At 37.9% G+C, this 26,635-nt stretch overlaps 1 pseudogene; it reads left to right on the top strand.

Annotated features, from left to right (window-relative positions):
* The first annotated feature begins 256 nt into the window (after positions 1–256).
* Positions 257–23,796, top strand: LOC132774107 (calcium-activated chloride channel regulator 1-like; annotated as a pseudogene).
* Positions 23,797–26,635: the final 2,839 nt, after the last annotated feature.

The following is a 26,635-nucleotide window of genomic DNA, read 5'->3' as shown; positions in this document are numbered from 1 at the left end:
ATTTGTTTCCAGGTGTAATTCGGCAATTATAAAATAGATTGTAGATAAATTTCATTTAATCACACTGAAAAGTCTCCTGTTCAGGAGTATCTTGAATAAATAAAACCACACTATTGTGGTGATATTTTTAATGCAGTGTGTTTTTCTAGATTGCAGGTCATTAAAATGAGCATTCTAATTATTATTTTTTGTGCACCTAGACATGGATTGTGTGATTGTTTCTGCCTGTGAGGCTGGGACAAGTGGCACAAGCAAGATGGTGCTCTGTGGGTGGCTTATTTTAATGGTATTTTTCCATGGAGTAACAGGAACTATGGTGAAACTCAATAATGGTGGGTTTGAAGATATTGTTATTGCAATTAGCCCAAGCGTACTTGAAGACCACAAAATAGTTGACAACATTAAGGTAAGTTTGTGAAGTTATTAACATAGCAGCTTAGTGGTGTGGATAAATTATGATAAACATGAAAAATTTAACTTGAATCCTGTAACATATCTACATTTCAGTTTCTTACTGGGAAATACTGCTTCCTTCATTCAAAGTGCATAAAATATTCATAAGGTTCCCCAGACTACTTCTTTCTTGTATTTAGTTTTGTTTATGCTGGTTTATATTCTATGATATTACTCTATATGATATTTGAATATTAATTTTAAGTCCTATTTTCAGGCAGTTATGGTAATTACAACTATCAGAAGTATATTTCTTCTACTTAATGTCAGTTTAGAAGGGGAAATAAACCAAACTACTTTAACATGTATTCAGCCCAGCTTCTAGGTCAATGCATAAATATTTTACTTTCAAACTTTCCTGATAATAAGCGTATTTAATAAGTCTTCTTCTCTTAATAATAAGTGTGTAGTACTCTATAGGTGCTGGATTTCAGATTTTCAGCTTGAAAAGTAAAGTTATAAAAGCTATAATACCAATAAGACCTTTTTATTGGGCTCTACCTGAACCCGTATAAGCCTCCCAAAATTTGAGATCTTCAGAGCCAGTCATTTATGTTTTAAATAAATGCTAAAATGAATTTAGGTTAACTTATACACATAAGACGGCTTTTTCTGCAGCAGCATCCCAACTATAGAAATCCATACCCAATAAAATTAGCTTGGCTCTCTTTTTTAAGCTTCCATGTAGATTTTGATGTTTAAAATTGCGCTAAACATTTTTTCCAATTGTTTATGGTGCTCCTACCAATGAGAGACCCACAAGGCAACCTGTCATCAACACTCCAGCTCAGGTTTTGCAAACTCAGAATAGTTCTGGATTATATTATTTTGTCTATGCAATAAGTAATGTTTTAAATAAAACTTGACTTTTGAAAGAAATTTGCTTTAAATACTGCTGCATGCCCCAACCAATATAAATATTATTTGAACTTTGAGACTATCGCATTTAACTTGTAATTTTTTTTTATACAATTTGATTTTTGGAGAGTATTTGGGATATTTATCCTGTAAATATTTATTTGATTTGGAAGCTAAATTTAAACTTGTAGATGATTCCAGAATTCTGTGATCCTCTACAGTAAGTATGTTTTTGACTTCTAATTAATTTGTAATACAGACAAATATCCATAATATTTAAATTCCTCTAAAATTGCTGGAACTGCAGTTTGTGGTTTAGTAGTAAACAGTGCAGTATTGCCTGCAAAAATGCTAATTACTCAGCAATAGCCTTTGATAGCAACCACTTCAGTGACTGGTTCTGTGAATAAATTCAGGTAATGGCTCGAGGGCAATTGTAAAGAAAAGAGGAAACAAGGGACATTCCTTTTATTAACCCTGGATAAAAAAAATTCACCTGTTTCATAAGAACCGTTGACATTAATCCAAAGCAGTTTGAGATGTTTTTTAAAAAACAAATCTATATCCATATTATTTAAGTCACTACAAAGGAAATTCCATTCAAGTTTGTCAAAGTCTTTATGTACATATACCTAAGTATACTTAACTAAGTAACCTGGCCTGACTTGGCCTGGCCTGGCATAATTGAATGATGAAAAATCAGTCCCCTTCCGCACTGCTTTTATATCCCAGGATCTGATCCCATATTATCTTCCTAACCCAGATTATCTGGCAGTGGAGATTTATATAATCCAGTTTAAAGCAGGTAATCTGGGATCGGATACTGGGATATAGGACAGTGTGGAAGAGGCCTCAATCTTCTTCTTCCCATGTAGTTTTTTTTTGTCGTGTCAGAAGTGACTTGAGAACTGCAAGTCGCTTCTGGTGTGAGAGAATTGGCCGTCTGCAAGGACATTGCCCAGGGGATGCCCGGATGTTTTACCATCCTTGTGGGGGGCTTCTCTCCAGCTCTCAGGAGCTGGAGCTGATAGAGAGAGCTCATCTGCGCTCTCCCCAGATATGAACCTGCGACCTGTCGGTCTTCAGTCCTGCCGGCACAGGGGTTTAACCCACTGCACCACCGGGGGCTCCCTCATGTAGTTGATGCCCAGCAAAGTAGGGGATTAATTATAATAATGGCAATAATAACTAAGTAGTGATCATGAAGTCAAAATAGTTAATTAGATTTACTCATCCATAACTTTCATATTCCTCATTTTAGTTGTGGTGTGAGATTATTGTCAGGATAGTAAGTACTATTCCACTCAAACATACTTCACGGGGGGTGCATGCACACAGCGCCTAAAATGCGTGAGCACCTGAACTTTTACCCGAGGCATCCAAATGATGCCTCAGCTATCCAAATGATGCCTCTTTCAGAAGGCCCGGGTCTTTCCAGCTGTGGGCGCTGTGTTGATTGGGTCCGGGAATCACGTTGTGTGACTTCCAGTCCCAATCCATACAGCTGTCTTGGGATTTTTGGGTGCTTGGAGCTCGAAAAACCCAAGACAGCCCCCACCTCATCTCAAAACCCCTTTAAAAAGCCTTAAAAGGAAAAAATAACAACAGGCATCTCCCTGATGCCAGACTTTTCCTGGTGTGTAGAAATGATGTGCCAGGAAAAGGGAGAGGCCAGGAGTGATTTTCTTCCTCCCCCCCCCCCCCACCCCTTTGTCCTGGCACATCATTTCTATGCATCAGGAGAGGCCCCATAGCAGAGAAATGCCAGCTGGATAATTTTTTTTTAAAAGGTTTTTCTAGGGGTTTTTCTTTTGTTTCTGGGTCACCCCACCCTGCACAGAAAAGCACGAGCTTTCTGGGGAAATGTGTGGACTGTAATGTGGGCCCAATTAGGTTTTTAAAACCCAGTTGGGCACATGTTAAAGTCCTGTACTGTCCTTTGCATCAGGTGATCAGGGAAAAGGATAGTCATTCTACTGGAGATTAGCAGGTGGGTGAATGAGGTGAAGGATCAGACCAGAAGAAGTTACTTATCTATGCAACTAATACAGGGTTCCAGTCAATATCCTTATTCTATATATCAAAAAGCAGAGTGCCAATTTGGAGCAGAACTTGTAGTTATTGAACATATCAATTCGATTATACTTTGCATGTTTTGTTTGTTTCTTTGTTTGTTTGTTAGGACATGGTTAAAGAGGCATCCAATTATCTCTTTGATGCTACAAAGCAAAGATTTTATTTCAAGTCTGTAAAAATTGTCATTCCTCTAACATGGACAATGAAACCTGAATATAAAAGAGTTTCTAAAGAATCCTTTGAATAGGTGGGTGTAAAAAATATTTTTGAAGACAAAAAACACACTGCGAAGCTGTAGTCTTATATGCAGTTAGTGAAACAAACTTTCATTGAGTAAACATATGTTGGAGTGTCTTATGCATTTCTTTCAAAAGGTAATGAACATTGGTTTCAACAGCTTTAAAAATGCACTTCCTAAAAATTAGAGAAATTTATGGACAATCGTTCTGGTCATGTTACCTGGAGATGTATTTCATGTTCAGAGGCAGTATGCTTTTGAACATAGCTGCTAGAGGGCAGATCTCTGACCGTGTCCATCAAGGAAATGTTTTTGGTATTGCAAACAAGATGCAGAACTCATCAGACTACATAGATATTTATTAACCAGCTATGTACCTATATCAGTGGTTCTTAACCTGGGGGCCGCGGACCACCAGTGGGCCGCGAGGACAAAAATCTAGTCCGCAAGCCTCCTTCCTCTTTATTTTATTTTATTTCAGCTACTTTCATGCCACCTACCACTCCTTCCCTGTCGCTGACCATAGCATACATTCTGTATTAGAAACAGCTGATGTGTTATATCCAATGCAATTTTCTGAATAAGCACCCCAAATCAAATCTAAAGTTGACCAAAAACTGATTCGTAACCATTTTGGTACTAATGTTGGAAAGTGGTCCCTGGTCAAAGTGGTCCTTGGTCGAAATGGTCCTTGGTCAAGTGGTCTCTGGTCAGGTGGTCCCTGGTCAAAGGGGTCCCTGGTCAAGTGGTCCCTGGTCAAAAAAGGTTGGGAACCACTGATCTATATACTTACTTTTGCAATGAGTTAAAAGAACTGAATCTGAAATAGCTTTACTCTTAGCTTCATCTGCTGGCTTTCCTTGGGAATTTTCTCTCCCATGGCAATTATTGTATAACAGTTGTTTTCCTAATATTCTAATGCTTTTCAAGCCACACACACACACACACACACACACACACCAGCCTCTTTGACTATTTTTGACAAAAGGAAGTGAGATTTGTATTTTAAAATAATACATCTGTAAAATATGTGAATGTTCTACCAAAGTGGCCACATGACATTAATATCAAAAGGTTAAGACACTGTCCTTATTTCTTTTCTAGGCCATCTTTAAAACAGTTCCTCTTTTATTTTAGGCTGATGTCATTGTGGAGGATCCTTTCTTGAAATATGGCGATGAACCTTATACCTTGCAGTATGGAGGGTGTGGGGAACTGGGACGATACATTCATTTCACATCAAATTTCATGACAGATGACAGTTTACAGAACATTTATGGATCTAGAGGTAGTACCTGTCAATGTGAATTAACTTTTTTAATTCCATGTCTTAAATGTCATATAGAAAAAATATACAAAGAAATCAAATGGATGAAAAAGCAAGCAAAAACCTTTTATTTCCTTATTTGTAAGCAAAATTTGTGTTTTTATTTATTCTGGGTCCTTAAAGGTAACTTAAGAATTTCACTGCATCAACAGAAAAAAATGCTTTATTAATATATAAGAAAACACCTGAGATTCTAAGATGTACCTAATTTTTAGATATGTTTATATAGAGAAAAAGTGTGTCTATGGCCCCTTCTACACTACCATATAAAATCCAAATTATCTGCTTTGAACTGGATTATATTGCAGTGTAGACTAAGATAATCCAGTTTGAATCAGATAATGTGGATTTTCTGCTTTCATAACCTGGATAATCTGACAGTGTAGAAGGTACCTTAGAATAAAAGAAAGGGGGTATTCAGCTAAGGTTGCCATATCATGCAATTTCAAACTATATAGAGCTGGGATAGTAAGAATTCTTCTGTACAGTGCCTTGGGTCACATCTCTGTATCATCTTTTTAATCTGAACTCCATTAAGAATCGGTTTACTGTGGACATAATCAAAGAATTATGTATATGCAAATATATCTGACACTTGATAAAGAAAAGTACAGTGGGCCTTGGAATCCTCTGAGATTTGGTTTCAGGACATCTGTAAATACCAAAACTATGGGTGCTCATTACATTACTATACATTTATATCTCTAATATAAAATTACTGGTATAGAACATTAAAAAATCAAGCTTTATTTTTTTATTTTGGAATATTTACAAACTGGATAATTGAATTGTAGATACAGAACCCATGTATACAGAGGGTAGGCTATATTAATGCATCTTCCAAATTGGCCGGAACAGAAACATGCTAGAACTTATTTATTGATATGGCTTAATACAGCTACCTACAGTATTTTTTATTGTACTTTAGAATTACAGCTATGGGCACTGATATTATGAGTGTCTGCAACTCAAAATCACAACTTTCCATTCTTATTGTGATGTAGCTTCTACTGAGATTGCAAAACATTTCCAATGTTATTGTAAATCTTTTGGCAAAAAGTACAAATGCATTTATCTTCTAATTATTGTTACAATTAGTACTGTTGATCATCTTGCACAGGCAGAGCATTTGTCCATGAATGGGCTCATTTCAGATGGGGTGTTTTTGATGAATACAACAATGATGCCCGTTCTATACTACTGGAGTAAACATGGCTGAAGCAACAAGGTACCATCCTCGACGTATATCTGATTATGCATGTACAAGTCACCCGCCAACTTCTGGCAGCATCATGAATTTCTTATGTTTTTCCTAGGCAAGGAATACTCAGAGATGCCTTGCTATTGCCTTCCTCTAAAGCAGTGGTTCTCTACCTGTGGGTCCCCAGATGTTTTGACCTTCAACACCTAGAAATCCTAATAGCTGGTAAACTGGCTGGGATTTCTGGAAGACCCACAGGTTGGGAACCACTGCTCTAAAGCATGCCTTATAGCACTGGCTATTCCATGGTTGACTCCCTTCCATGCATTAATTCTATGTTTGATTCCATTGACTGCCAAGAATGGATGGAACCTGAAGTCTTCAGAGTATTTAGGTCATATCTTATTAATTAATATAAGTAATATTTTACATGTGATGGTTTGCTATGGGCTCATTAGTTTGAATGAGATGTGAAAGGTTGTCCAGGGTATGAAGAAGGTTATTTGGCAATGTATACACAAAATGTTTACTTAGGATCACATCACATTTAGATCCCCAATGAAGGCAACAGCGGGGGGGATTCTCCAGCCATTGCGACAAATCCGTAGAACAGCGGGGAAATTTGTCGCCCCACAACACCCACAGCACCGCCTTTCCCATCATAGGAGGGAAAGTGTCGCTGCCCGACTCCCCTCCCCTGCCGCCGTGCTGTCCCCACTGCCTACAACAAGAACACGGGAAACCCCCTGTATTTTCTTTGCTCAGTTGTTGGACACTGAGAGCACGGTTCCTGGGCAGAATTTCCTCATGTCCTGTCAAATGCTCAGTCCCATAAAGACTCACTTAGTCCCTTCTACACTGCATGTAAAATTCAGATTATCTGCTTTGAACTGGATTATATGGCAATATAGACTCATGTAATCCAGTTCTAAGTAGATAATCTGGATTTTCTGATGTGATAATCTGGATTATATGTCAGTGTAGAAGGGGACTTAGGTTCCAGGGTCTCCAGAAATATCATCACATGACTGCAATGAGTATTTTCTGAAATACGCTTTAAAAATCTCAATTGAACATGTCTTTTGGAGACTGCTCATTCAGAACAGCTTAGAGTGCCATGTTTCATTTCACAAAGCTTGCACCTATGAATTCTACAGTTAGTGACTCATTAACAATACCTATTTCTACAATATTGTTTAGATGCTCAGCAGCAATCACTGGACAGTATATATTTCGACTTAATACAGGAGCTACCCGAAGGTGTAAATTCGAATACCGAACACAACTTTATGAGCCTGGATGTCAATTTATTCCAGACAAAAAGCAAACTACACTAGCATCTATAATGTACATGCCAAGTCTCTCTTCAGTAAGTGTAACTAATGTCAGCACCAATATCACAACTTAATTTTGATACATTGAAAGCATTCAAAAAATCTGGAGTTTTGATTTTCTTTACTTCATTGATTTGCTGTTTATTTTACTTAGATTATAACTCCACATGCATGCATTGATCACAACCTTTCCCATTTTTTTTATCCCAGAGGAACCTTCTTTTAAAATTATTTTTTATTAAAGAAATAAAATAAAATAGTCTTTATTTTTTACAATATCTAAAAAAACAAACAAAACAACAGGGTAAGATGGTAAGTGACTTAGCAATCAGAAAAAGGAAGTATATGGACAAAAACAACAACAACAACAACAACAACAACAAGAAAAAAAGAAAAAAAGATGGAGTTGAAGGCTTCCAATCTCCTCCATGAGTAGTTTCATTGTCTTTTTCTCAAGTCATTATATTTCTGCCAGCCTCTCTTCGTACCACTCTCCTTTAGAGAACAATTGTCCTAATAATTAATTCCTTCTGTCCATTTCACAAGTGCTGTCCAATCTGTTGCCTTTTTATTTTCCTGTACATCGTGGCGCATTAATTGAGTTCATTTGTCCGTTTTCGTTATGTCTATTATTTTAACATCCATTGTTCTAGTGCTGGTAATTCTTTTTTTCTCCATTTTTGGGCATATACTATTCTAGCTGCAGTTATTAAATAGTTGAAAAGTGTCTCTTTGTTTTTATCCATCTCAAAGTCTGTAATTTCTAATACAAATACTCAGGTTAAGATTGAAATTTGATGTCCAATATTTTTGGATTTTTTTTCTTGAATGTCTCTCCAATACTTCTTTGCCAATTTGTATGTCCACCACATATGGAAGAACATTCTTTTGTGGTCCTCACACTTTTACATTAGGTATCACTGGTCCATCATCTTGTACCAATTTTCTTTTACATTATTATTTTGTCCCAAAAGATATTTATGTCTATAAATTGCAATTTCTCGTCTATGTTTAACATTCTCTTATTTATCTGTACTGGAACCAGGCTATATTTTTGTCTAATTCTTTGATTTCTTCTTGTGTTTTAAGAACCATATCTTCATCTTGTTTCTTTAGTAACTGTCTATATGTAAGTCGTTTATCTCTTTTATGTAGCGCTTCTAATAGGGAAATCCAAAGTGGTGTTTTTGTGTATAGTCTATTTTTTTATATTTTTCCCAAATTTTTATCAAAGCAGATCTGATAAAGTGATTTCCATTTTTTTCTCAATTTTTGTTTTTCTATGCCATAAATATGCATGTCAACCCACTCTCAAATCGAATCCTTCCAAGGTTAGTAGCTTGGTATTCCTTAAAGTTGTCCACTCTGTGTTTGAGGCCAATTTGCACAATTCACGGTACAGTTTAAGTCTTTATTTCTTTCCATTTTGTTTCAGGAGTTCTACATTGCTTACTGTGAGAGTCAGTCCTAGATATTACATTTTTTTTGAACCAGATGCTAAAATGTAACCTGAATGTAAAATAACCTACTTTGTGTGGTAAAGAATTTTCAAAGTTTATTTGCCCCATCATTTCATCATTCAGTTCTGTGACAAAAGCTAGGACAGCCGAAGGCTTCCACTTCAATCAGGTGGTTAATCTATTCTGAGTCTCAGGCTGGATCTACACTGCCTTATATCCCAGGATATGATCTCAGATAATTTGCTTTGAATTGGATTATATGGCAGTGTAGAAGGGGCTTGAGTCTACGATGCCAGATAAACTGGGATAAATAGATAATCTGACATCAAATCTTGGGATATAGCACTGGATCTACACTGTCACATAATCCAGATTATAAAATCAGATAATCCTGATTATCCACTTTGAACTGGATTTTATGAGTCTACACTGCCATATAATCCAGTTTAAATCAGATAATCTGAAATTTATATGGCAGTGTAGAAAGGGGCCTTAGAGCTTCTTAGGTCCTCATCACACTGAGGTCTTGAAGCCAGGCGATAGAGGGGGGATTCTCCAGGCAGCATGGCGAATCCATTGGGAAGCGGGGGAAACAATTGCTCCACGATCCGCACCGCCCCTTACTCTGCTTTACCCATCACACGAGGGAAAGTATTGCTGACAGCTTCCCCCATTCTATCTAATGAGGACACAGAAAGCCTCCTGTGTTCTCTGGGCAGCATCCTAGGATGCCAGAAGTAGCCTTGTGTCATATGATGGACTCCGTTGGACTCCGTCAAGCTCTTTCGAGGAAGCATCCTGGAAGCATCCTAGGATGCTTCCTGAAGATAATGTGATGAAGGCCTTAGAGAATTCCTTTCAGCATGGAAGCCACTAGCTGCACCTGTTTAAGAGATGCTGTCTACTTTTAAAAAATATATATTCATAGAACATTTCTAGTTTTCCCTTCCCCGTAGGTATGACCAAGAGTTTCCACTGTTGTGCCATTGTTTTGTAAGAAATATGTGTCAAAAAAGTAAGAATTGCAGTACTGTTGTAATTGGGGACTGTTCTTGTCTTTCATATAGATTACTCACTTCTGTGATGAGAGAAACCATAACACAAAGGCACCAAACATGCAGAACAAAATGTGCAACTTCAGAAGTACCTGGGAAGTCATTATGGACTCAACGGATTTTGACAGTTCATCTCCAAGAAGTGCTCCTCCACCTAACCCCACTATCTCATTGCTGCAAACACAGGACAGAGTTTTGTGTCTTGTGCTTGATGTTTCTGAGACTATGGGTCAGGTACATCTATATATTTCTGTTTTGAGAGGAAAGACTTCCAATGGAAAGTAATGCAATGGGGGAGGGGAGAGAAAGTTTTACGCTTCCAGCAGCCAGTACAAGCCAAACTGTTCTGCTTGGCTTTTAATGATGAAATTGCCCTGTTTTGAAATTGTGCTTGAAAGTATTTTTGTCTTTGTAATGTTTTAACTGGTTTTATTTGTTAATTACCTTGTGGCTAGGAAAATACAAAAATATATTCAATGAATACAAAATAATAAATATAATAGTGTATGTAGCCAGCAATGCCTGGATTGGGTATTTTGTAATGCTACATATGAGAAAACAGTTATTCTTTGTTTTTGGATTTTATGAATAGTCCCATTAGAAAATGCAAAACTGCACAATGGAAACATATATAAAGAAATGTACAGCTGATGGGGTACAACTCTGATCAGCCTGAGACCTGGTCAGGTTGCAACTCCCATCAGGTCCAGATCTGGCCAGCTGTAACTTCTATTAACTTCAGATCTGGTGGTGTGCCATTTCCATCAGTCCCAGATCTGACTAGTGTTGAACTACCATTAGCCCTAGATCTGAATTGGTGGGTCAACTTCTAACTGGTTGGATGGATCAGACTTTTTGTTGGGGTGCAACTCCCATCATTCTCAGGTTGTGTGGTGAATGGGTAATGATGTTGACAAGCAGGTTGGTAAGTAGAATGGATTTCAACTACCATTGTTCTTTATCATGTCTCCTTAACCTCACTAGTATTTTAAGTTGGTTCATGATGGGTATATCTACCAAGTTTGATTCAGATCCATCATAGGTGGCCATGACCTGGGTGGACCTCTATCAATCCTCCCCAAACCTCACCAGCATTTAAAATCGTATCATGAAAGGTATGTGTACCATGATTGGTCCATATCCATCAAGGGCAGGATACACACAGGTCTCTGGATGTGGGTGGGCTACATCTCACATCATACTCTGCCAATCTCTCTCTATCTCCCCTCCGCCCACCCCTAAGTTTGGTCCAAATCCATCAAGCCATGTAGGAGCCTTAATAGATCAGACATGCTATATACATACAAACATATATTCATATACACATATTTTGACTTTTAGATAGAGTATAATACTATAACACACCAGCTCATTGTAATAGTATAACATTTTAAAATTACATCCCAAACAGCAGTAGTAATATTAGGCAGCAGCAATACAAGTTTGCTAGCAATCTCATATCATTCATATCATATTTGCATGACCTGACATTAACCCATGGGCAGCTCAGTTGGTTTTATTTCTCTGTGAAACAATCCATGAAATCAATCATCTTCTCATGAAGTTCATATCCAGATTTACCTTTGTAAACCAAACTATAATTAAGATAAAAACATTTCCCAGTAATCCTTACTTTTTGGCTCTCCTGGAATTAACAGACTGTTTTACATCTCATTCCTCATGCAGTACAATCGCATTAATCGGCTGAAGCTAGCTGCAGAACTATTCCTTCTTCAGATTATTGAAATGGGATCCTGGGTTGGAATTGTCACATTCAATGATGCAGCAACAATTCAGACAGGTTTGCAACAGATCACCAGTGACAGTGTGCGGAAAGCTCTTACAAGTTATATTCCTACTAGAGCTGGTGGAGGAACCAATGTATGTGCTGGAATACACGCAGGATTTGAGGTGAACATTTCCAATTATTCTTTTATATCAGTTGAGACTTTTTATATTACTACTTTTACAATTCTGTCTGAATTCTGCTAGTGAAAGGCCAGCATAATATTTGATAGCTACTGCATAATATTAGATGGCTACACCCAGGGGCGGCTCAACCCATTACACAAAGTAAGCATTTGCAGTATAGTTGATTTTGCCCAGGGGCGCTCTTGAGGCACTCTTGGGGGAAAATAGACCTTGACATATGCAAGTTGTAGTTACTGGGATGTATAGTTCACCTACAATCAAAGAGCATTCTGAACTCCACCAATGATGGAATTGAACCAAATATGGCACACAGAACTCCCACGATGAACAGAAAATATATATCAATTATTGGATTGGGGGGGGGGGCGCCAAAATACTGTTTGCTTACCATTGAAAATTACCTAGGGCCGTCTCTGGCTACACCTATATTGATATCAGACGAGCCCACACTTTGGCAGTCTTTAGGAGGAGCTTGAAAACGTGGCTGTTCCAGTGTGCCTTCCCTGAATAAAGGAAATAATGTCTGAGCTGATCAATTTTCTTCTATATGTGCTCTGAAGCACTTTATCTATCCATTGGATTGATCCCCCCACATCACTCTTTAAAAACCCCATGTCTAGACATACCCTACTCTGTACACGCCCAGGGTTTTAAAATTTTAATCTACATCTGGCCCTGCCATAGTGTTTTAAATCTTTTGTGTGTTATTGCTTACATGTTTAACTGTATTATTTATATTGTTTTATTTGCTTGTTTGTTTGTTGATGTATTGTTGTATTTGGATTTGACGGGCTTGGCCTCATGTAAACTGCCCTGAGTCCCTTCAGGGAGATGGTGGCGGGATACAAATAAATTATTATTATTATTATCACTCTTCCAATTCACTTCTGGGCAAAGTGTTAGCTTTAAGGCCCTTCATGGCTTAGGTCCAGACTATGGGAATCACCTTCTCCTGTGTGTTTGCCCTATACACTCAGGTCTTCTGAGGATGTGTATTTCATTCAGCAAAGACTAGACTGGCAACTGACCCAAAAGGCTTCATTTTCTTTAGCTGCCCCCAAACTATAGAATGATCTGTGAGAATGCACTTGATAGCTAAGTATGCTGTCTAAGTTTAAAACAGCACTAAATACCAATCCCTTCCAGCAAGTTTGTCCAGATGACGTTTACATTATGGGCTTTTAAATTATGAATGGTTTCCTTTTACTATGTATACTTCTAACCGATGTTACTCTCTTTTACCTGATTATGTATTTTTAATTGGCAATATATGTTACTGTATTTTAAGCTGTTGTTTCCCACCTCAATCCATTGGGAGAAACAGGCAAGAAATAATAATAATAATAATAATAATAATAATAATAATAACAACAACAACAACAACAACAACCACAACACACTTTATTATATTTTGCCCTTATTCTCTAGGGGACTCAGAGCGGATTACAGCATTTTCATACATTGTGTTTATTGGAATGTTTATCTTATGATTTTTTTTCCCTTTTAATGTTATTTTGATTATGTTGTTGTTTGCTGTATATGTTTTGGTTTTATTGCTGTATTATGTTGTCCGGGCTTGGCCCCATGTAAGCCGCTCTGAGTAGCCTTTGGGGAGATGGAGGCAGGGTAGAAATAAAGTTTATTATCATTATTATTACATAGGAAAACATTCAATGCCTTTAAAATTAGATGAGACACACAAACACACAAAATAAAATGAGACACACAAACACAAAGTCCAGACTCAGTATGAGTATATCTCAGTAAAACACACTATGAATAAATGTCTCTCCCCTTTAAAAAGAATAAACAGTTGAAAGTCGCTGTTTACATTTTGTCCAATACAGACAGTTCCCAAGTTACAAACATTCAACTTACAAATGACTTATAGTTAAGAACAGATGTGAGACAACAGGAAGTGAGAGAAATCTACCTCTAGGAAGTAAATTCCACTCTTGAAAGCATTATCATGGCGGCGGTGGGGGGGGGGGTGTCTCCACTGAAGTTTTCTCACCAATCCTTGTTTCCATCATCAAGCCAAATGTTTCAAAATAAAATTATCACATAAACAGAAAATGAGGTGAAATTTTCTGCACAGTGGCACAGACAGCTGGAGATTATGATGATGATCTTTATTTATATTCCCTTCTCCCCTAGGGGACTCTTAAAATGTACATGTTCTAACTTACATACAAATTCAACTTAAGAACAAACCTACGTAACCTATCTTGTTTGTAATTTGGAGACTACCTGTACATGCACTCCCTTTCCAGTATTTATTGATCATGCTCTTGTAACTTGCAGTGATTGATGTGAAGATAATTTGCAGTCAAAGTTAACTGGCTGCACATACCTCTTGTTTCCTGATTACCTGGAATCTGATCTTATTTTAAATATGATAGTCTATATAAGCATAGACTTATTATATTCTTTTTATAGATTGCAATTAAAGAACCATTATTATTCTGTCATTGGGTATCCAAAACAACACTTTTCACATTTTCCAAGCATCCGAACAGGAGTATTGTTGTTGTCCATTCAGTCCTACACAGTGCTAGTGATGAATTCAATGTAAAAAAAAATAGTCATATAAATACCATGGGCAATTAGTGGAAGCATCTTTATTGTCACTGGTGGAAAGTAACACTTCACACATGCCATTTTGTGAACTGTTATATTCCTTATAATACAAGCAGAAACAGATCTGGATCCAGTCCAGTGGAAACAGAGATGGCAATTTGGAAATAAGCAAAATGAGAAGGAAACATGCATTGTACAGCAGCTACACAAAAGTGTTCCAAAACCCGAAACAAAGATATGAAAATAATGAATCACTGGCACTTGTTTTGAAAAGTCTGCACTGGCCCACTTTGCAACAATGTGGATTAAATGGTCTACTGCTGCCACCAAATGGTATCCTCTGATATGAGCAGCCTAGTATATTTTTTCCTATACATAGTTATATCTCAACTATAGCAGACTCAAGATAGTACACATGGATCTTCTCTACTCTGCTTACGTCACAGCTTGAGTAGTAGAAAGTATACTGAGAGAGTAATTATCCTATGATTCACCCACTGATCTACCGTATATTCTGGCATATAAGACAACTGGGCTTATACGACGACCCCCAACCTTTCCAGTTAAAATATAGAGTTTGGGATATACTCGCCGTATAAAACTACCCCTCTTACAATGCACACCAAATAAATTTTTTAAAGCATCAGATTTGACTTCAACATGGTAATTTTCCTATTACTGTACCTCCTTCTCTGCCTCTCAGATCTCGCACATGTGCACCTGCACCACTTCACTGCAGTCTTCAGGAGCGAGATCTGAGAGGCAGAGGAGGAGGTACAGTAATAAGATACAATGGCAAGCCAGACAGGTCAAAGAGTTGGGTTTTTCTGGGCCCAGAGCCACTTAATCCTTTTTTCCATACCCCGGGCGCCCTGGGCACGTGGAGCTTGCTCTGCCCTTCACTTACACCTTCCTGGTGAGGCACCCCTTCAGCTCACCATCGGGAAAGCATTAAGTCCACGAATTCGGATGAATGGATTTTCTTATACCATACTTGTACAGCGTCGCCTTTAATGCTGTCATACAGTTGCTGCATAGGGCAGGGACGTGGCCACTACCATTTTTGAATTCCCCCCACCATATGCAGCAAGCACAGATTCTCCAATCCGGATTGGAAGTTTCAGCACCCACTCTATAAGACTACTCCTGGCATATAAGACTACTCCCACATATAAGATGACTTCAATGCATAAGGCTATTCCCGCGTATAAGACAACTCCTGTGTATAAGACTACTCCTGCATATAAGATGACTCCTGTGTATAAGACGACCCCTGACTTTTGAGAGAAAAAAATGGGGTTAAAAAGTAGTCTTGCATGCCAGAATATACGATACATGTCTGAGTGGACAAATGCTAGGATGTTTGAGTATTAATTTTAGAGGAAATAATTATTTTGCTAAGGCTTGGGAGTCAACAGGGCTGGCCTAATACCCTTTTCTACCTGATGCAAAGAACAAGACGGCATCTTCATTCAGTTTACATTGCCAAGCTGGCAAGAATCTTTTATCTACAGTGAATCTTTTATCTACAATGGCAATGGTAGTGTCTTGTGTTGCACTTAAGAGCACCTGGCATCTTAGGCAATGGAGAACAGACCATGTGGCATAAACATATTTTGTCTTCAAACTGAGGACATTTCTGGTGGGACCCAAAAAGAAAAGGTCTTCTTTTTCCAGCATTTCATCTGAGATAGTTGCCTCACTCTTCATAATGGTGTGGTTCAACCTTACCCAATGAAAAATATTGCCACAAGGGGCCAGATTTAGGTTCTTTTTCACAATACTCAATAATAGAATTATAATTCTACTATAACTGCCAGCATCATCCAATGGAATCCTAGCATTTTAGACAGTGTGCTGTTGTGTAGTGTCTCCTCAGATTAAAAGACATATAGGACAGGATTCCTTGGGATGCAACCATGGGAGTTAAAATAGAATGATAGTGCTACAGTTGTGTAATGTGGAAATGGTTCTTGATTTTTCTTCTTCCCAGTTATAGTTCCAAAGATTGTTATTCAATGGCTCTGAACAAGGAAGGGAGGGATTAAACCTGTTCCCATACATGCCAATATTATATCATTGAGTGAATTAGGAGTTGGCTTCATTTCCTCTGATATTGGAAGGCGAGGCTATAATGAAATCAACTAAGAAACAGATATGACAATCAATTCTTGAGGTTCCAGCTACTACTCATTTTCTTTTCCTGAAAGGGGTGGAAAGTGACGTCTCTTGAGGGCTCCATTAACTTGTCAGGCGGTTTCCTGCTCTGTTGTTCGGTTTTGTAGAGTTTTCCCCTCATAATCCCAACAATGTTGGGATTTTTACATTTTGGTAACATTAAAATGCTTATTTTCCCTCTCATATAGGTATTTTTACAGAAGTATTCAAGTTCTGAAGGTTGTGAAATTGTGCTTCTGGTCGCTGGTGATGACTTGGATATAAGAACTTGTTTTGCAGAAGTGGAAAAAAGTGATTCAGTAGTTCACACCATTGCCTTGGGGCCAAATGCACCAAGAGACTTAGAAATGTTAGCAGACATGACAGGTTTGCAATCAAATATTATTTATATTATTATTAGTATTTATTGAATTTATACCCCATTTTTCTCCAAGGATGAGATCAAAAGTAGAGTCTAAGGCTTGTGCATTTGATGTCACCAGTATACTGAAGACAAGCAACTCTAGTTCTCCTTTTCCCCTAAATTTTATGACGTTGTTTTGGTTCTAATATGGTGGGTTTTTTTTAAAAAAAAATCATATAAGAAAAACTTAATGCAGGGAAAACACAGGTGTTTCTGATTAATCAAAAGGCAGACCTGGAAATAGGAATTTTCCCTGAAGATGCAGGTTTGCAGTGAATGTAGTCCTGAATTCAACTTCAGCTTTGAAGCCTGGGTTTCTGTGGTGACCAGCATTACATTTACACAAATGTGTCAGCTGTAGCTGTTCATAGTTACCCTTTTTGCTTTGCTCTCAAGGGAGAATTAGCACTGCATCAAGTGACCATGTTGGTCACTTGACCAAGAGCAAGTATCCAAAATTTGTCAATTAGTCTTTCAAAGAATAATATACAGTAAGACCCTTTTAAAAATGAGGGAATATGATCCTGGACAAACAGCAGTTACTTGAAACCACAGGTATGAACAAACACCATTACATTACATTATGGTATCTAGCATACCATACAATTGTGTTGGAGAACATAGAGATTTCTAGAGGTGTATCATCTCAAGGAATCTGCTAAGTCCTCTAACATAACTCTGTGGTAACCACTAGAAGAAGCATACCATAAAATCATTTGAAGGACCTATCAAATTCCTAGAGCGAGCATTTTACCCCTGCAGTGAAACTGCAGATATGGGTTCTATGGTTACTATGTTATTGTGATGAGCTATTTGGCTGTTTTCTATGTTCTGTCACTTATTCGTAGGTTAACGAATGTGTGGACCTGGTTTATTGCCATAGCCTTTAATCCAACAATATTCTGAGAGATTTAGGTAATATCTGTCATACCATTTTTCTAACAAATCTACAGCTATGTTTAAATCCATGAAAATCCAATCCACTGTAAAAGAAAATATCTGACAATTGACAATTCTGATCAATATATATATATATATATATATAAACAAAAATCCATATTTACTAAACCCATTTGCCCTATACCAGCAGTGGTTGATACTGATGTTTCTATCACTAAAAAGTACCATCCTTTCTACAACTCTGCATGAATAGTATCACAAAACTTATAACACACAAATAAATCTATTGCAATGAGAAATTTCTGTACTCATTTTTCCAAATCATATTTCAGGAGGTGTGAAGTTATCTGCTACCGACAGTTTGGATAGTGATGGTCTTATATATGCTTTCACTGGAATTTCCTCAGGAGCTGGTACTACTATTTCTCAACAACTCATTCAGGTCTGAATTTCAAATATTTGGGAACAACAAGGGGTTCACAATATAAATCGTATTGCCATTTTAAGATAGAGCAAAAACAATGTATCAGGCACCATGATGCCCTGATTCCAATACATAGAGTACATTTTCATTTACTGCTTGTAATTTATGTATGTCTTGGTTTTAAAAAGCGATATGAAAAAGACCCATGGCTGAAATTCATCACTTCCATTACAAATGTGTAACACTAGAGTTGTACATCTGTAACTGTTATGGAGTCACAAACTTTACTTATTCGATAACGTAATGTTTAATTGCTTTTTCATTTTTGTATCTGCATTATTTAAATTTTTATTACATGTGGTTATTTGTTAGTTGCCTTGAATCCATATGGATTCACATGGCAGGTTAACAATTACAACACTATCAAGAACTAGGGATGGAAAACTGAGTTTGCATTTCCCTAAAAACCCACATTTTCAACAAAATACAATAATGCAAGAGCTACAAAAGAACCTCTTATCTAAGAAATAGACATGTACATTGCCACAGCTTGCAATCTGTAAAGAAAGAAAATGCAAAAAAAGCATGCATACATTTTAAAAATACAGTATGTATAACTGAAAATTAAAAATGCATATTGGCAAATTTGTACAAACACATTACAGCCAGAGGAGGGCGACTAAAATGATCAAGGGTCTGGAGAACAAGTCCTATGAGGAGCGGCTTAAAGAGCTGGGCATGTTTAGCCTGCAGAAAAGAAGGCTGAGAGGAGACATTATAGCCATGTATAAATATGTGTGAGGAAGTCATAGGGAGGAGGGAGCAAGCTTGTTTTCTGATGCCCTGGAGAGTAGAACGCGGAACAATGGCTTCAAACTACAAGAGAGGAGATTCCACCTGAACATTAGGAAGAACTTCCTGACTGTGAGAGCTGTTCAGCAGTGGAACTCTCTGCCCTGGAGTGTGATGGAGGCTCCCCAACAGATGGCTGGATAGCCATCTGTTGGGGGTGTTTTGAATGTGATTTTCCTGCTTTTTGGCAGGGGGTTGGTCTCGATGGCCCATGAGGTCTCTTCCAACTCTATGATTTTGTGATACTGAAATACCTGGCGTGTGGGAGTGAGGTCCAGCAACCTAGGAAAAAACTGGAATAATGTGAGGAAAAAAATATAAAAATGAAACAAACTGATTTTCACATCCCAGTTAAGAACTAATAAAACACATACATAATAACAAGAAATATTGGCTGCTAAGGGATTCTGGTATTTGTAGTCCAGGGAAACATATGTTGAAGTATGATATATTTGGAGCAATGTTATCAGCACAACAGAAGATAAATCTATTTACAGCAGTGTTAAAATTAGTTGTTTTAAATTTAGTTCTTTTCAATAGGATAGCTTATGATTTTTTTCTTCAATATCAAGGTATTCTTTTAAAATTTCCCATCAGTTTGAAAGGAAAGGACAGAGCGTCGGTCGTTTTGAATGGCTAGATGGTACTGTATCCATTGATAGAACGGTAGGAAATGACACTTCCTTCATAGTTACATGGAATGTGAGCATAAATCCACCAGCATTTCTTCTGAGAGATCCCAAAGGAAAAACATATACTGCAAATGACTTTGTCATTGAAAGCAACAACCTACGAACAGCTCGACTCAAGATTGTTGGAACTGCAGAGGTAACAAAAATGAACTTCTTTACACTCAATGTAATAATGTTTCACACAAAAAGAATGTGCATGTTTCTTTCAATAAAGAAGCATATGGACATTTTATGGTGTTGATGGACCTGCAACAAATTATGCCAGAGAAGCTAAAAGAGCGTAATAGATTTTGTACTTTGCCCAAAAACTAATTGGCAACCAGAGCAGTGATTTTTGTATAGGTGTAATATGCTCACTCCTAGATGTAGCCGTAACCAATCTGGCTGTCATGTTTTGAATTAACTGGAATTTCTGATCTTGGTTGTCCAATGTACAAAGCATTGCAGAAGTCCAACCTTGTGATGACCGGGGCATGTAAAACCATATTTAGGTCTTCCAATTCTAGGAAGGGGTGCAGCTCGTGTATCAGTCAAAGCTGACAGTAAACCATGAACCACAGAGCCTAGAACAGGGTGAGGGAGGTGGGCTTTAGCTTTCCCCAAGATTATGCTGTGGGTGCTGAGCCCTCCTAAAGAACTGGCAAAAATTGCAAAACTCTTGTGTAGTTTACTCTCCCGGGGACTTATCACAAGTTGTGTACTTACCGATCAAGCACTAACAAATCTTAAAAGAGCTTTTGTTCTAGAACAGATGACAGACAGCCTGCTGAGAATAATAAAGGGTGCCTATAATCTACCATAAGCATACTGAGTTTGGAATGAGATACACTGAACACATGGAAGGTGAAGAAATACTGTGTAGACATTGTACTTGTTAGTGTCTTGTTTATTAGACATATTTCAGTGATAAGGAATGGGGAAGGTAATTTGCCCTTTCCCTGTAAGTAAGTGAAATTAATATCGATACAGTAGGACTATTTAGCTTCCTCAACCCCATTTAACAGCACATTTGAACCTAATTCCCTAAAAATGTTCATGAAACTGGCTGAAGGTGTGTAGCAGAGAGCCATCAAACCCACTATCTGCCTGAGATCTGTATCAGCTTTTGTGTAGCTCACCTATTAAGCATATAAGCTTTCCTCCAGCTTTCCCCAAGTAGATGTTCTTCAGAAGTTCTTCCCTATAACTCCCATCACATTCTCTTTCTATATCTTAGTGATATTGTTGTTTAAAACATGAGGACAACAGGCCAGGAAAGTTTCTGATGCTAATGCTAATTTGGAAAGGGAAAGGTTGATCTCCTTATTCCATGCACAGTCTTAAAGAGATATGGGTCTCATAGAAATCCTGACACTGAAACACCATCCTGATATGTTGCCCTAGAAGACTGAACCTAAAATCAAAGGATTTAAGGAAAAAATGGCTACTACTCTTGCAACAGCTTGAAATAAGGAAGACCAAAGATTACATTGCCTAAGAGAAGTGAGAGAGGTCAAGCAGGATCTATCTAGTTTAGTTGTTCAGTTTATCATGAAGCACAGGGACAGCGTAAACCTCCCAAGGAATGAATATGACTGGGGACCACAGTCTTATACCAAGAAGATTATAATCTTCCCTCATATTATTCAGGTTCTCATATGACCAGATGTCTGTGCCACTTCAGTTTGGAAAAAAAAATCCACCCATTCGCTTTTCAAACATGTTTTTTTTCAAATCTGATTTGCAGGCAGGAGATTGGATTTATTCAATTCAGAATACACATTCAGCAGTTCAAGCCATTTCGATCACGGTCACCACCAGAGCAGCACCTTCTACTGTGCCTCCAGTAACTGTGAAGCCCTACATGAACACAAATATCAACATGTATCCTAATCCAGTTATCATTTACACAGAAGTCAGTCAAGGGTTTTTGCCTGTTGTTGGTGCAAGTGTCATAACCACAGTTGAAATATCATCTGGACAGTGTATAGAAATAGAGCTCCTTGATGATGGTACAGGTAAGTTTATTTTAAAACAAATGCAGTTCAAAATTCACTTACATGCATAGTTTTCAAAAGTTATGTGCATCTAAAGATGTCTACAGAGAACTGGCACATGTAGCCCAATACTGCCTGCGCTGACTGGCAGTGACTCTTCAGGGTTTCTGGCAAATATCCCCCTTCTTCTCCAAAGGAAGCTGATTGAGAACCTTCATACAATTGAAATATTTGGGATTTTTTAGATGTTTGGGGAAAGTCCTGCTATCTGGTTGGCAATGGGACAAGGACTTCTGCTGCCTCTGAGTCTTCATTTCTCCAGCATTTTCTGCTATGGAATGGTCATAGCATTGGTGTTAGTGGTCATTCGATGTAGTTAGTGTTTCCTAGATTTAACAAGTGTATGCGTTTGTGATAGTAAGACTTAACTCTTTAACGGTATCAAACATAGGTCACTTAATCAGGAAGAAGTTAATTTACAGTTAGATGTATGTATACATATAACACAAATCTATAAAATAATAATAAAGAATTAAACTAGCAGAAAAATCATTTCAAACTCAATTAGCATATCCTAACCTTCTCAATGGATGTTCAGCATCTGATACTGTCAAGTGACTTTTACCTCATTGTGTATATTATGTGTGTTTGGCTTAATTTGTTAATTTTACATCTGAATTGTGCTGTTGCTACTTTCTACTTCTAAAACATTTGAATTTGGATTGGCCCTTTCATTTTCTACCAGGTACTGTCAATTCCTGATACTAGCACCACCCAAAAATGTCCTTATTGTAATCTGTAAAATGTTGGAAGATGTGATCAATTAACCTAAAGCTAAGAAACTGTGTTTAATTGATTAGGTCTGTTGAAGAAGGGAATGTGTTGACTGCATAGCATGTTGTAGTATATGCAAGTGGGATGTGTTTGGTCTGGCAGATCATACACCTTGCATTGCAAAATAGCAAGGATAGTTATATTAGCACACAAGTTAGTTAATAACAAAGTGTGATCACTGTTTGAATCAAACATAATCTATTCCCTTTTTTATCGTATGAGGAGCAAACCAAGGGTACAGTTGTGAAATGTTTAAGAAAACTAAAGTTTAAAGACTTGGCATTATATTAAATGTTCTTTGACGAGTAGCTGGCCACTTGGAGGGCCTCTGGTGTTGCTATAAGAAAGTCCTCCATTGTGCACGTGTCAATGCTCAGACTACATTGTAATAGGTGGTCTGTGATTTGCCCTTCTCCACACTCGCATGTCATGGACTCCACTTTGTGGCCCCATTTCTTAAGGTTGGCTCTGCATTTCGTGGTGCCAGAGTGCAGTCTGTTCAGTGCCTTCCAAGTTGCCCAGACTTCTGTGTGCCCAGGAGGAGTTTCTCATTTGGTATCAGCCATAGATTGAGGTGCTGGGTTTCAGCCTGCCACTTTTGGACTCTTGCTTGCTGAGGCGTTCCTGCGAGTATCTCTGTAGATCTTAGAAAACTATTTATTGATTTAAGGCGTTGCCGTGCTGGCTGATATCCAAACAGGGGATGGGCCGGGGATGTCACATCTATTCCCATGAAAATGAAACTATCTCCATCATATTCTTTTGCAGGAGTGGTGGGGGGAGGGGAGGGGTTTGATAAAAATATGCAATAAGATTCTTGTTTTATATGGTAATTGTTAATATTTTTATTAAGGTGCTGATATTATGAAAAATGATGGAATCTACTCCAGATATGTCACATTTTTTAAAGAAAGTGATGGTTACAGCCTTAAAGTGCGTGTCGAAGGAAAAGACAAAAATGTCAGAAGGGTCCGCAGACTGAGTCAAGTACAAGGTTATGTAGACAATAGTAATGGCTTGTAAAATTCTGCATATACCCTCCCTTTATCCCAAAATTCATACAAAATGTACATACAAAGGAAAATAAAGAAAAAAATTACCTGAATGTACTTTTTATTTAGAGTTATTTTATTCACATAAAGGCTATATATTGTTACTGTGAATCAAATTATGTACAACTAGTAAAGTTCTGCAACCAAACATACATATTAAAGTTTAAAAAAATGCGTATAGCTTTTCCTGGAATGTTAAAGCTGATGATTGACTAGGATACTCTATTTTACATTTATTTTTCATGTTATATCCTAACAATTTCACTATACAAAAGTAACAGTCACTTGAATGATATCTGGGCTCTCGTCAAACCTTAGGCATACCAAATGGCAATTTATCATGTGTTTCGTTTGTCCACATCTGAGTAATAGCAGGGGCAGACATGATCTGAAGGAAGGAAATAAGTACGAATGTAAATAAATAAATAAAAATTCTGTTAACTCCTTGTACACAGACAAGAACTCAGACTACACTTCAGAATATGATTCACTCTATGGAGCGGCACACAACCTCTCACCATACTGTTTCATGTGTCACTGAATAGTCTAGACAAGTGTAAACCTTTTGCTGGTCTCCAAGGTCACTTTCCACCCCTCCCCACTCAAGGAAGGCTCTTTCTCAGCCAATAATTAGTGATCACCAGTCATCATTCAATCATCTTTGTTACTGTAAATATTACAGTTTGTGTTTTACATAAGTGAAGAAACGTTCGTCCAAGAGGTCTAGAGAGTGCAATGTAAGAATGATATATTAATTTTTAAGAAACCCCAAGCTAAAAAATTGAGGATAGGGATGAAATAATAGGTGAACTCAAATTAATTAATATCTTGGCCCATTCTTTTCAATTGGACCTAAATGCTGATCTAGAACATCTCTGTACTTGCAGCTTAAAATATATAGAATATGACATACCTATACTGACATCTAGTGGCAAAATTGCCCCAAATAACATGGCAATATCTCAAAGTAAAATTTACTTGTTGTTGTTCATTCGTTCAGTCGTCTCGGACTCTTCATGACCTCATGGATCAGCCCACGCCAGAGCTCCCTGTAGGCCATCACCACCCCCAGCTCCTCCAAGGTCAGTCCAGTCACTTCAAGGATGCTATCCATCCATCTTGCCCTTGGTTGGCCCCTCTTCCTTTTACCTTCCACTTTCCCCAGCATAATTGTCTTCTCTAGGCTTTGCTGTCTCCTCATGATGTGGCGAAAGTATTTCAACTTTGTCTCTAGTATCCTTCCCTCCAATGAGCAGCCGGGCTTTATTTCCTGGAGGATGAACTGGTTGGATCTTCTCGCAGTCCAAGGCACTCTCAGAACTTTCCTCCAACACCACAGTTCAAAAGCATCTATCTTCCTTCGCTCAGCCTTCCCTAAGGTCCAGCTCTCACATCCGTAGGTGACTACAGGGAATACCATGGCTTTGATTATGCGGATCTTTGTTGCCAGTCTGATGTCTCTACTCTTTATTATTCTATCGAGTTTGGACATTGCTCTCCTCCCAAGAAGTAAGCGTCTTCTGATTTCCTGGCCAGTCTGCATCTGCAGTAATCTTTGCACCTAGAAATACAAAGTCTGTCACAGCCTCCACATTTTCTCCTTCTAGTTTCCAGTTGTCAATCATTCTTGTTGCCATAAACTTGGTTTTTTTGATGTTTAGCTACAACCCAGCTTTTGCGCTTTCTTCTTTCACCTTGATTAGAAGGCTCCTCAGCTCCTCCTTGCTTTCGGCCATCAGAGTGGTGTCATCTGCATATCTGAGGTTGTTACTGGGCTCTATGATTTACTTTCTATTCTGATGCAGGTCAAAGTTAGTTTTTAAAGATTGTCTTTCACTGAGGAACAAATATGAGTTAAATGAGTATATAATGATGAACTAAATCTTCTAAGAAAATATATAGTTACTTGGAGGAATTTGGAATAAAACATGGGGAAAATTTAGCTCTTGCAAGGGTTTTATTCTGAGGTATTAGCTAATTATTACATCATCATAACATAAATCCCATCCATATATCTTACAGTAGTTTGAAAATCTGTTTTTTTTATTGTTGTTTGTTAAAAAAAGATAACAGGATGTAATCCTGCCACGGCAACAAAAAAATCATATATTCTCAAAAATATATACTGAGTCCAATATAAAATAGTTCCAAGTAAGAAAGTAAAGGACTTCAGCATTTAACAGAAAACTTAGCACTGATTGAGAAATGAAAAAAATGGACTAAGAACATACTTAATCCAGTTAAATAAAATACAATAATAATAATAATAATAATAATAATACACTTTATTTGTATTTCGCCCTTTTCCCCTAGGGGACTCAGAACAGATTACAGAATTTACATACACAGACAAACATTCAATGCCTCTACAATAATAAACAATGAGGCCGACAACCGCAAACAAAGGCAGAGGCTTCTCCTTTCATTTCTGGTTTCTGGAGGTGACACTCCCCCCCCCCCCCCCTCCATTTCCAAGGCAAGGAGCCTGCGTTGCTACCTCCTGGTTGTGTGGCCAGCAAAATTGCTTGGAGCATCTCTTTGCCTTTTCCTGCCAAAGCAGTAAATATTTATTTACTCAAGTGGTTCTCAACCCAAGTGGTTGGGATTTCTGGGAGTTGTAGGCCAAAACATCAGGGACCCACAACCTGAGAACCATTGATCTACTCACATTTGCATGTTTTTGAACTGATAGGTTGGCAGGAGCTGAAGCTTACAGGTGGGAGCTCACCCCCATCTTGCGGATTTGAACTGCAAACCTTCAGATCAGCAATTCAGCCAAACTTCAGGTCAGCAGTTCAGCAGCACAAGGG

The sequence above is a fragment of the Anolis sagrei genome, chromosome 4, assembly GCF_037176765.1.
Source record: "Anolis sagrei isolate rAnoSag1 chromosome 4, rAnoSag1.mat, whole genome shotgun sequence".
Lineage (NCBI taxonomy): Eukaryota > Metazoa > Chordata > Lepidosauria > Squamata > Dactyloidae > Anolis > Anolis sagrei.
Note: the sequence above shows the minus strand (reverse complement) of the source record. Positions and strands in the feature narration are given on the sequence as shown.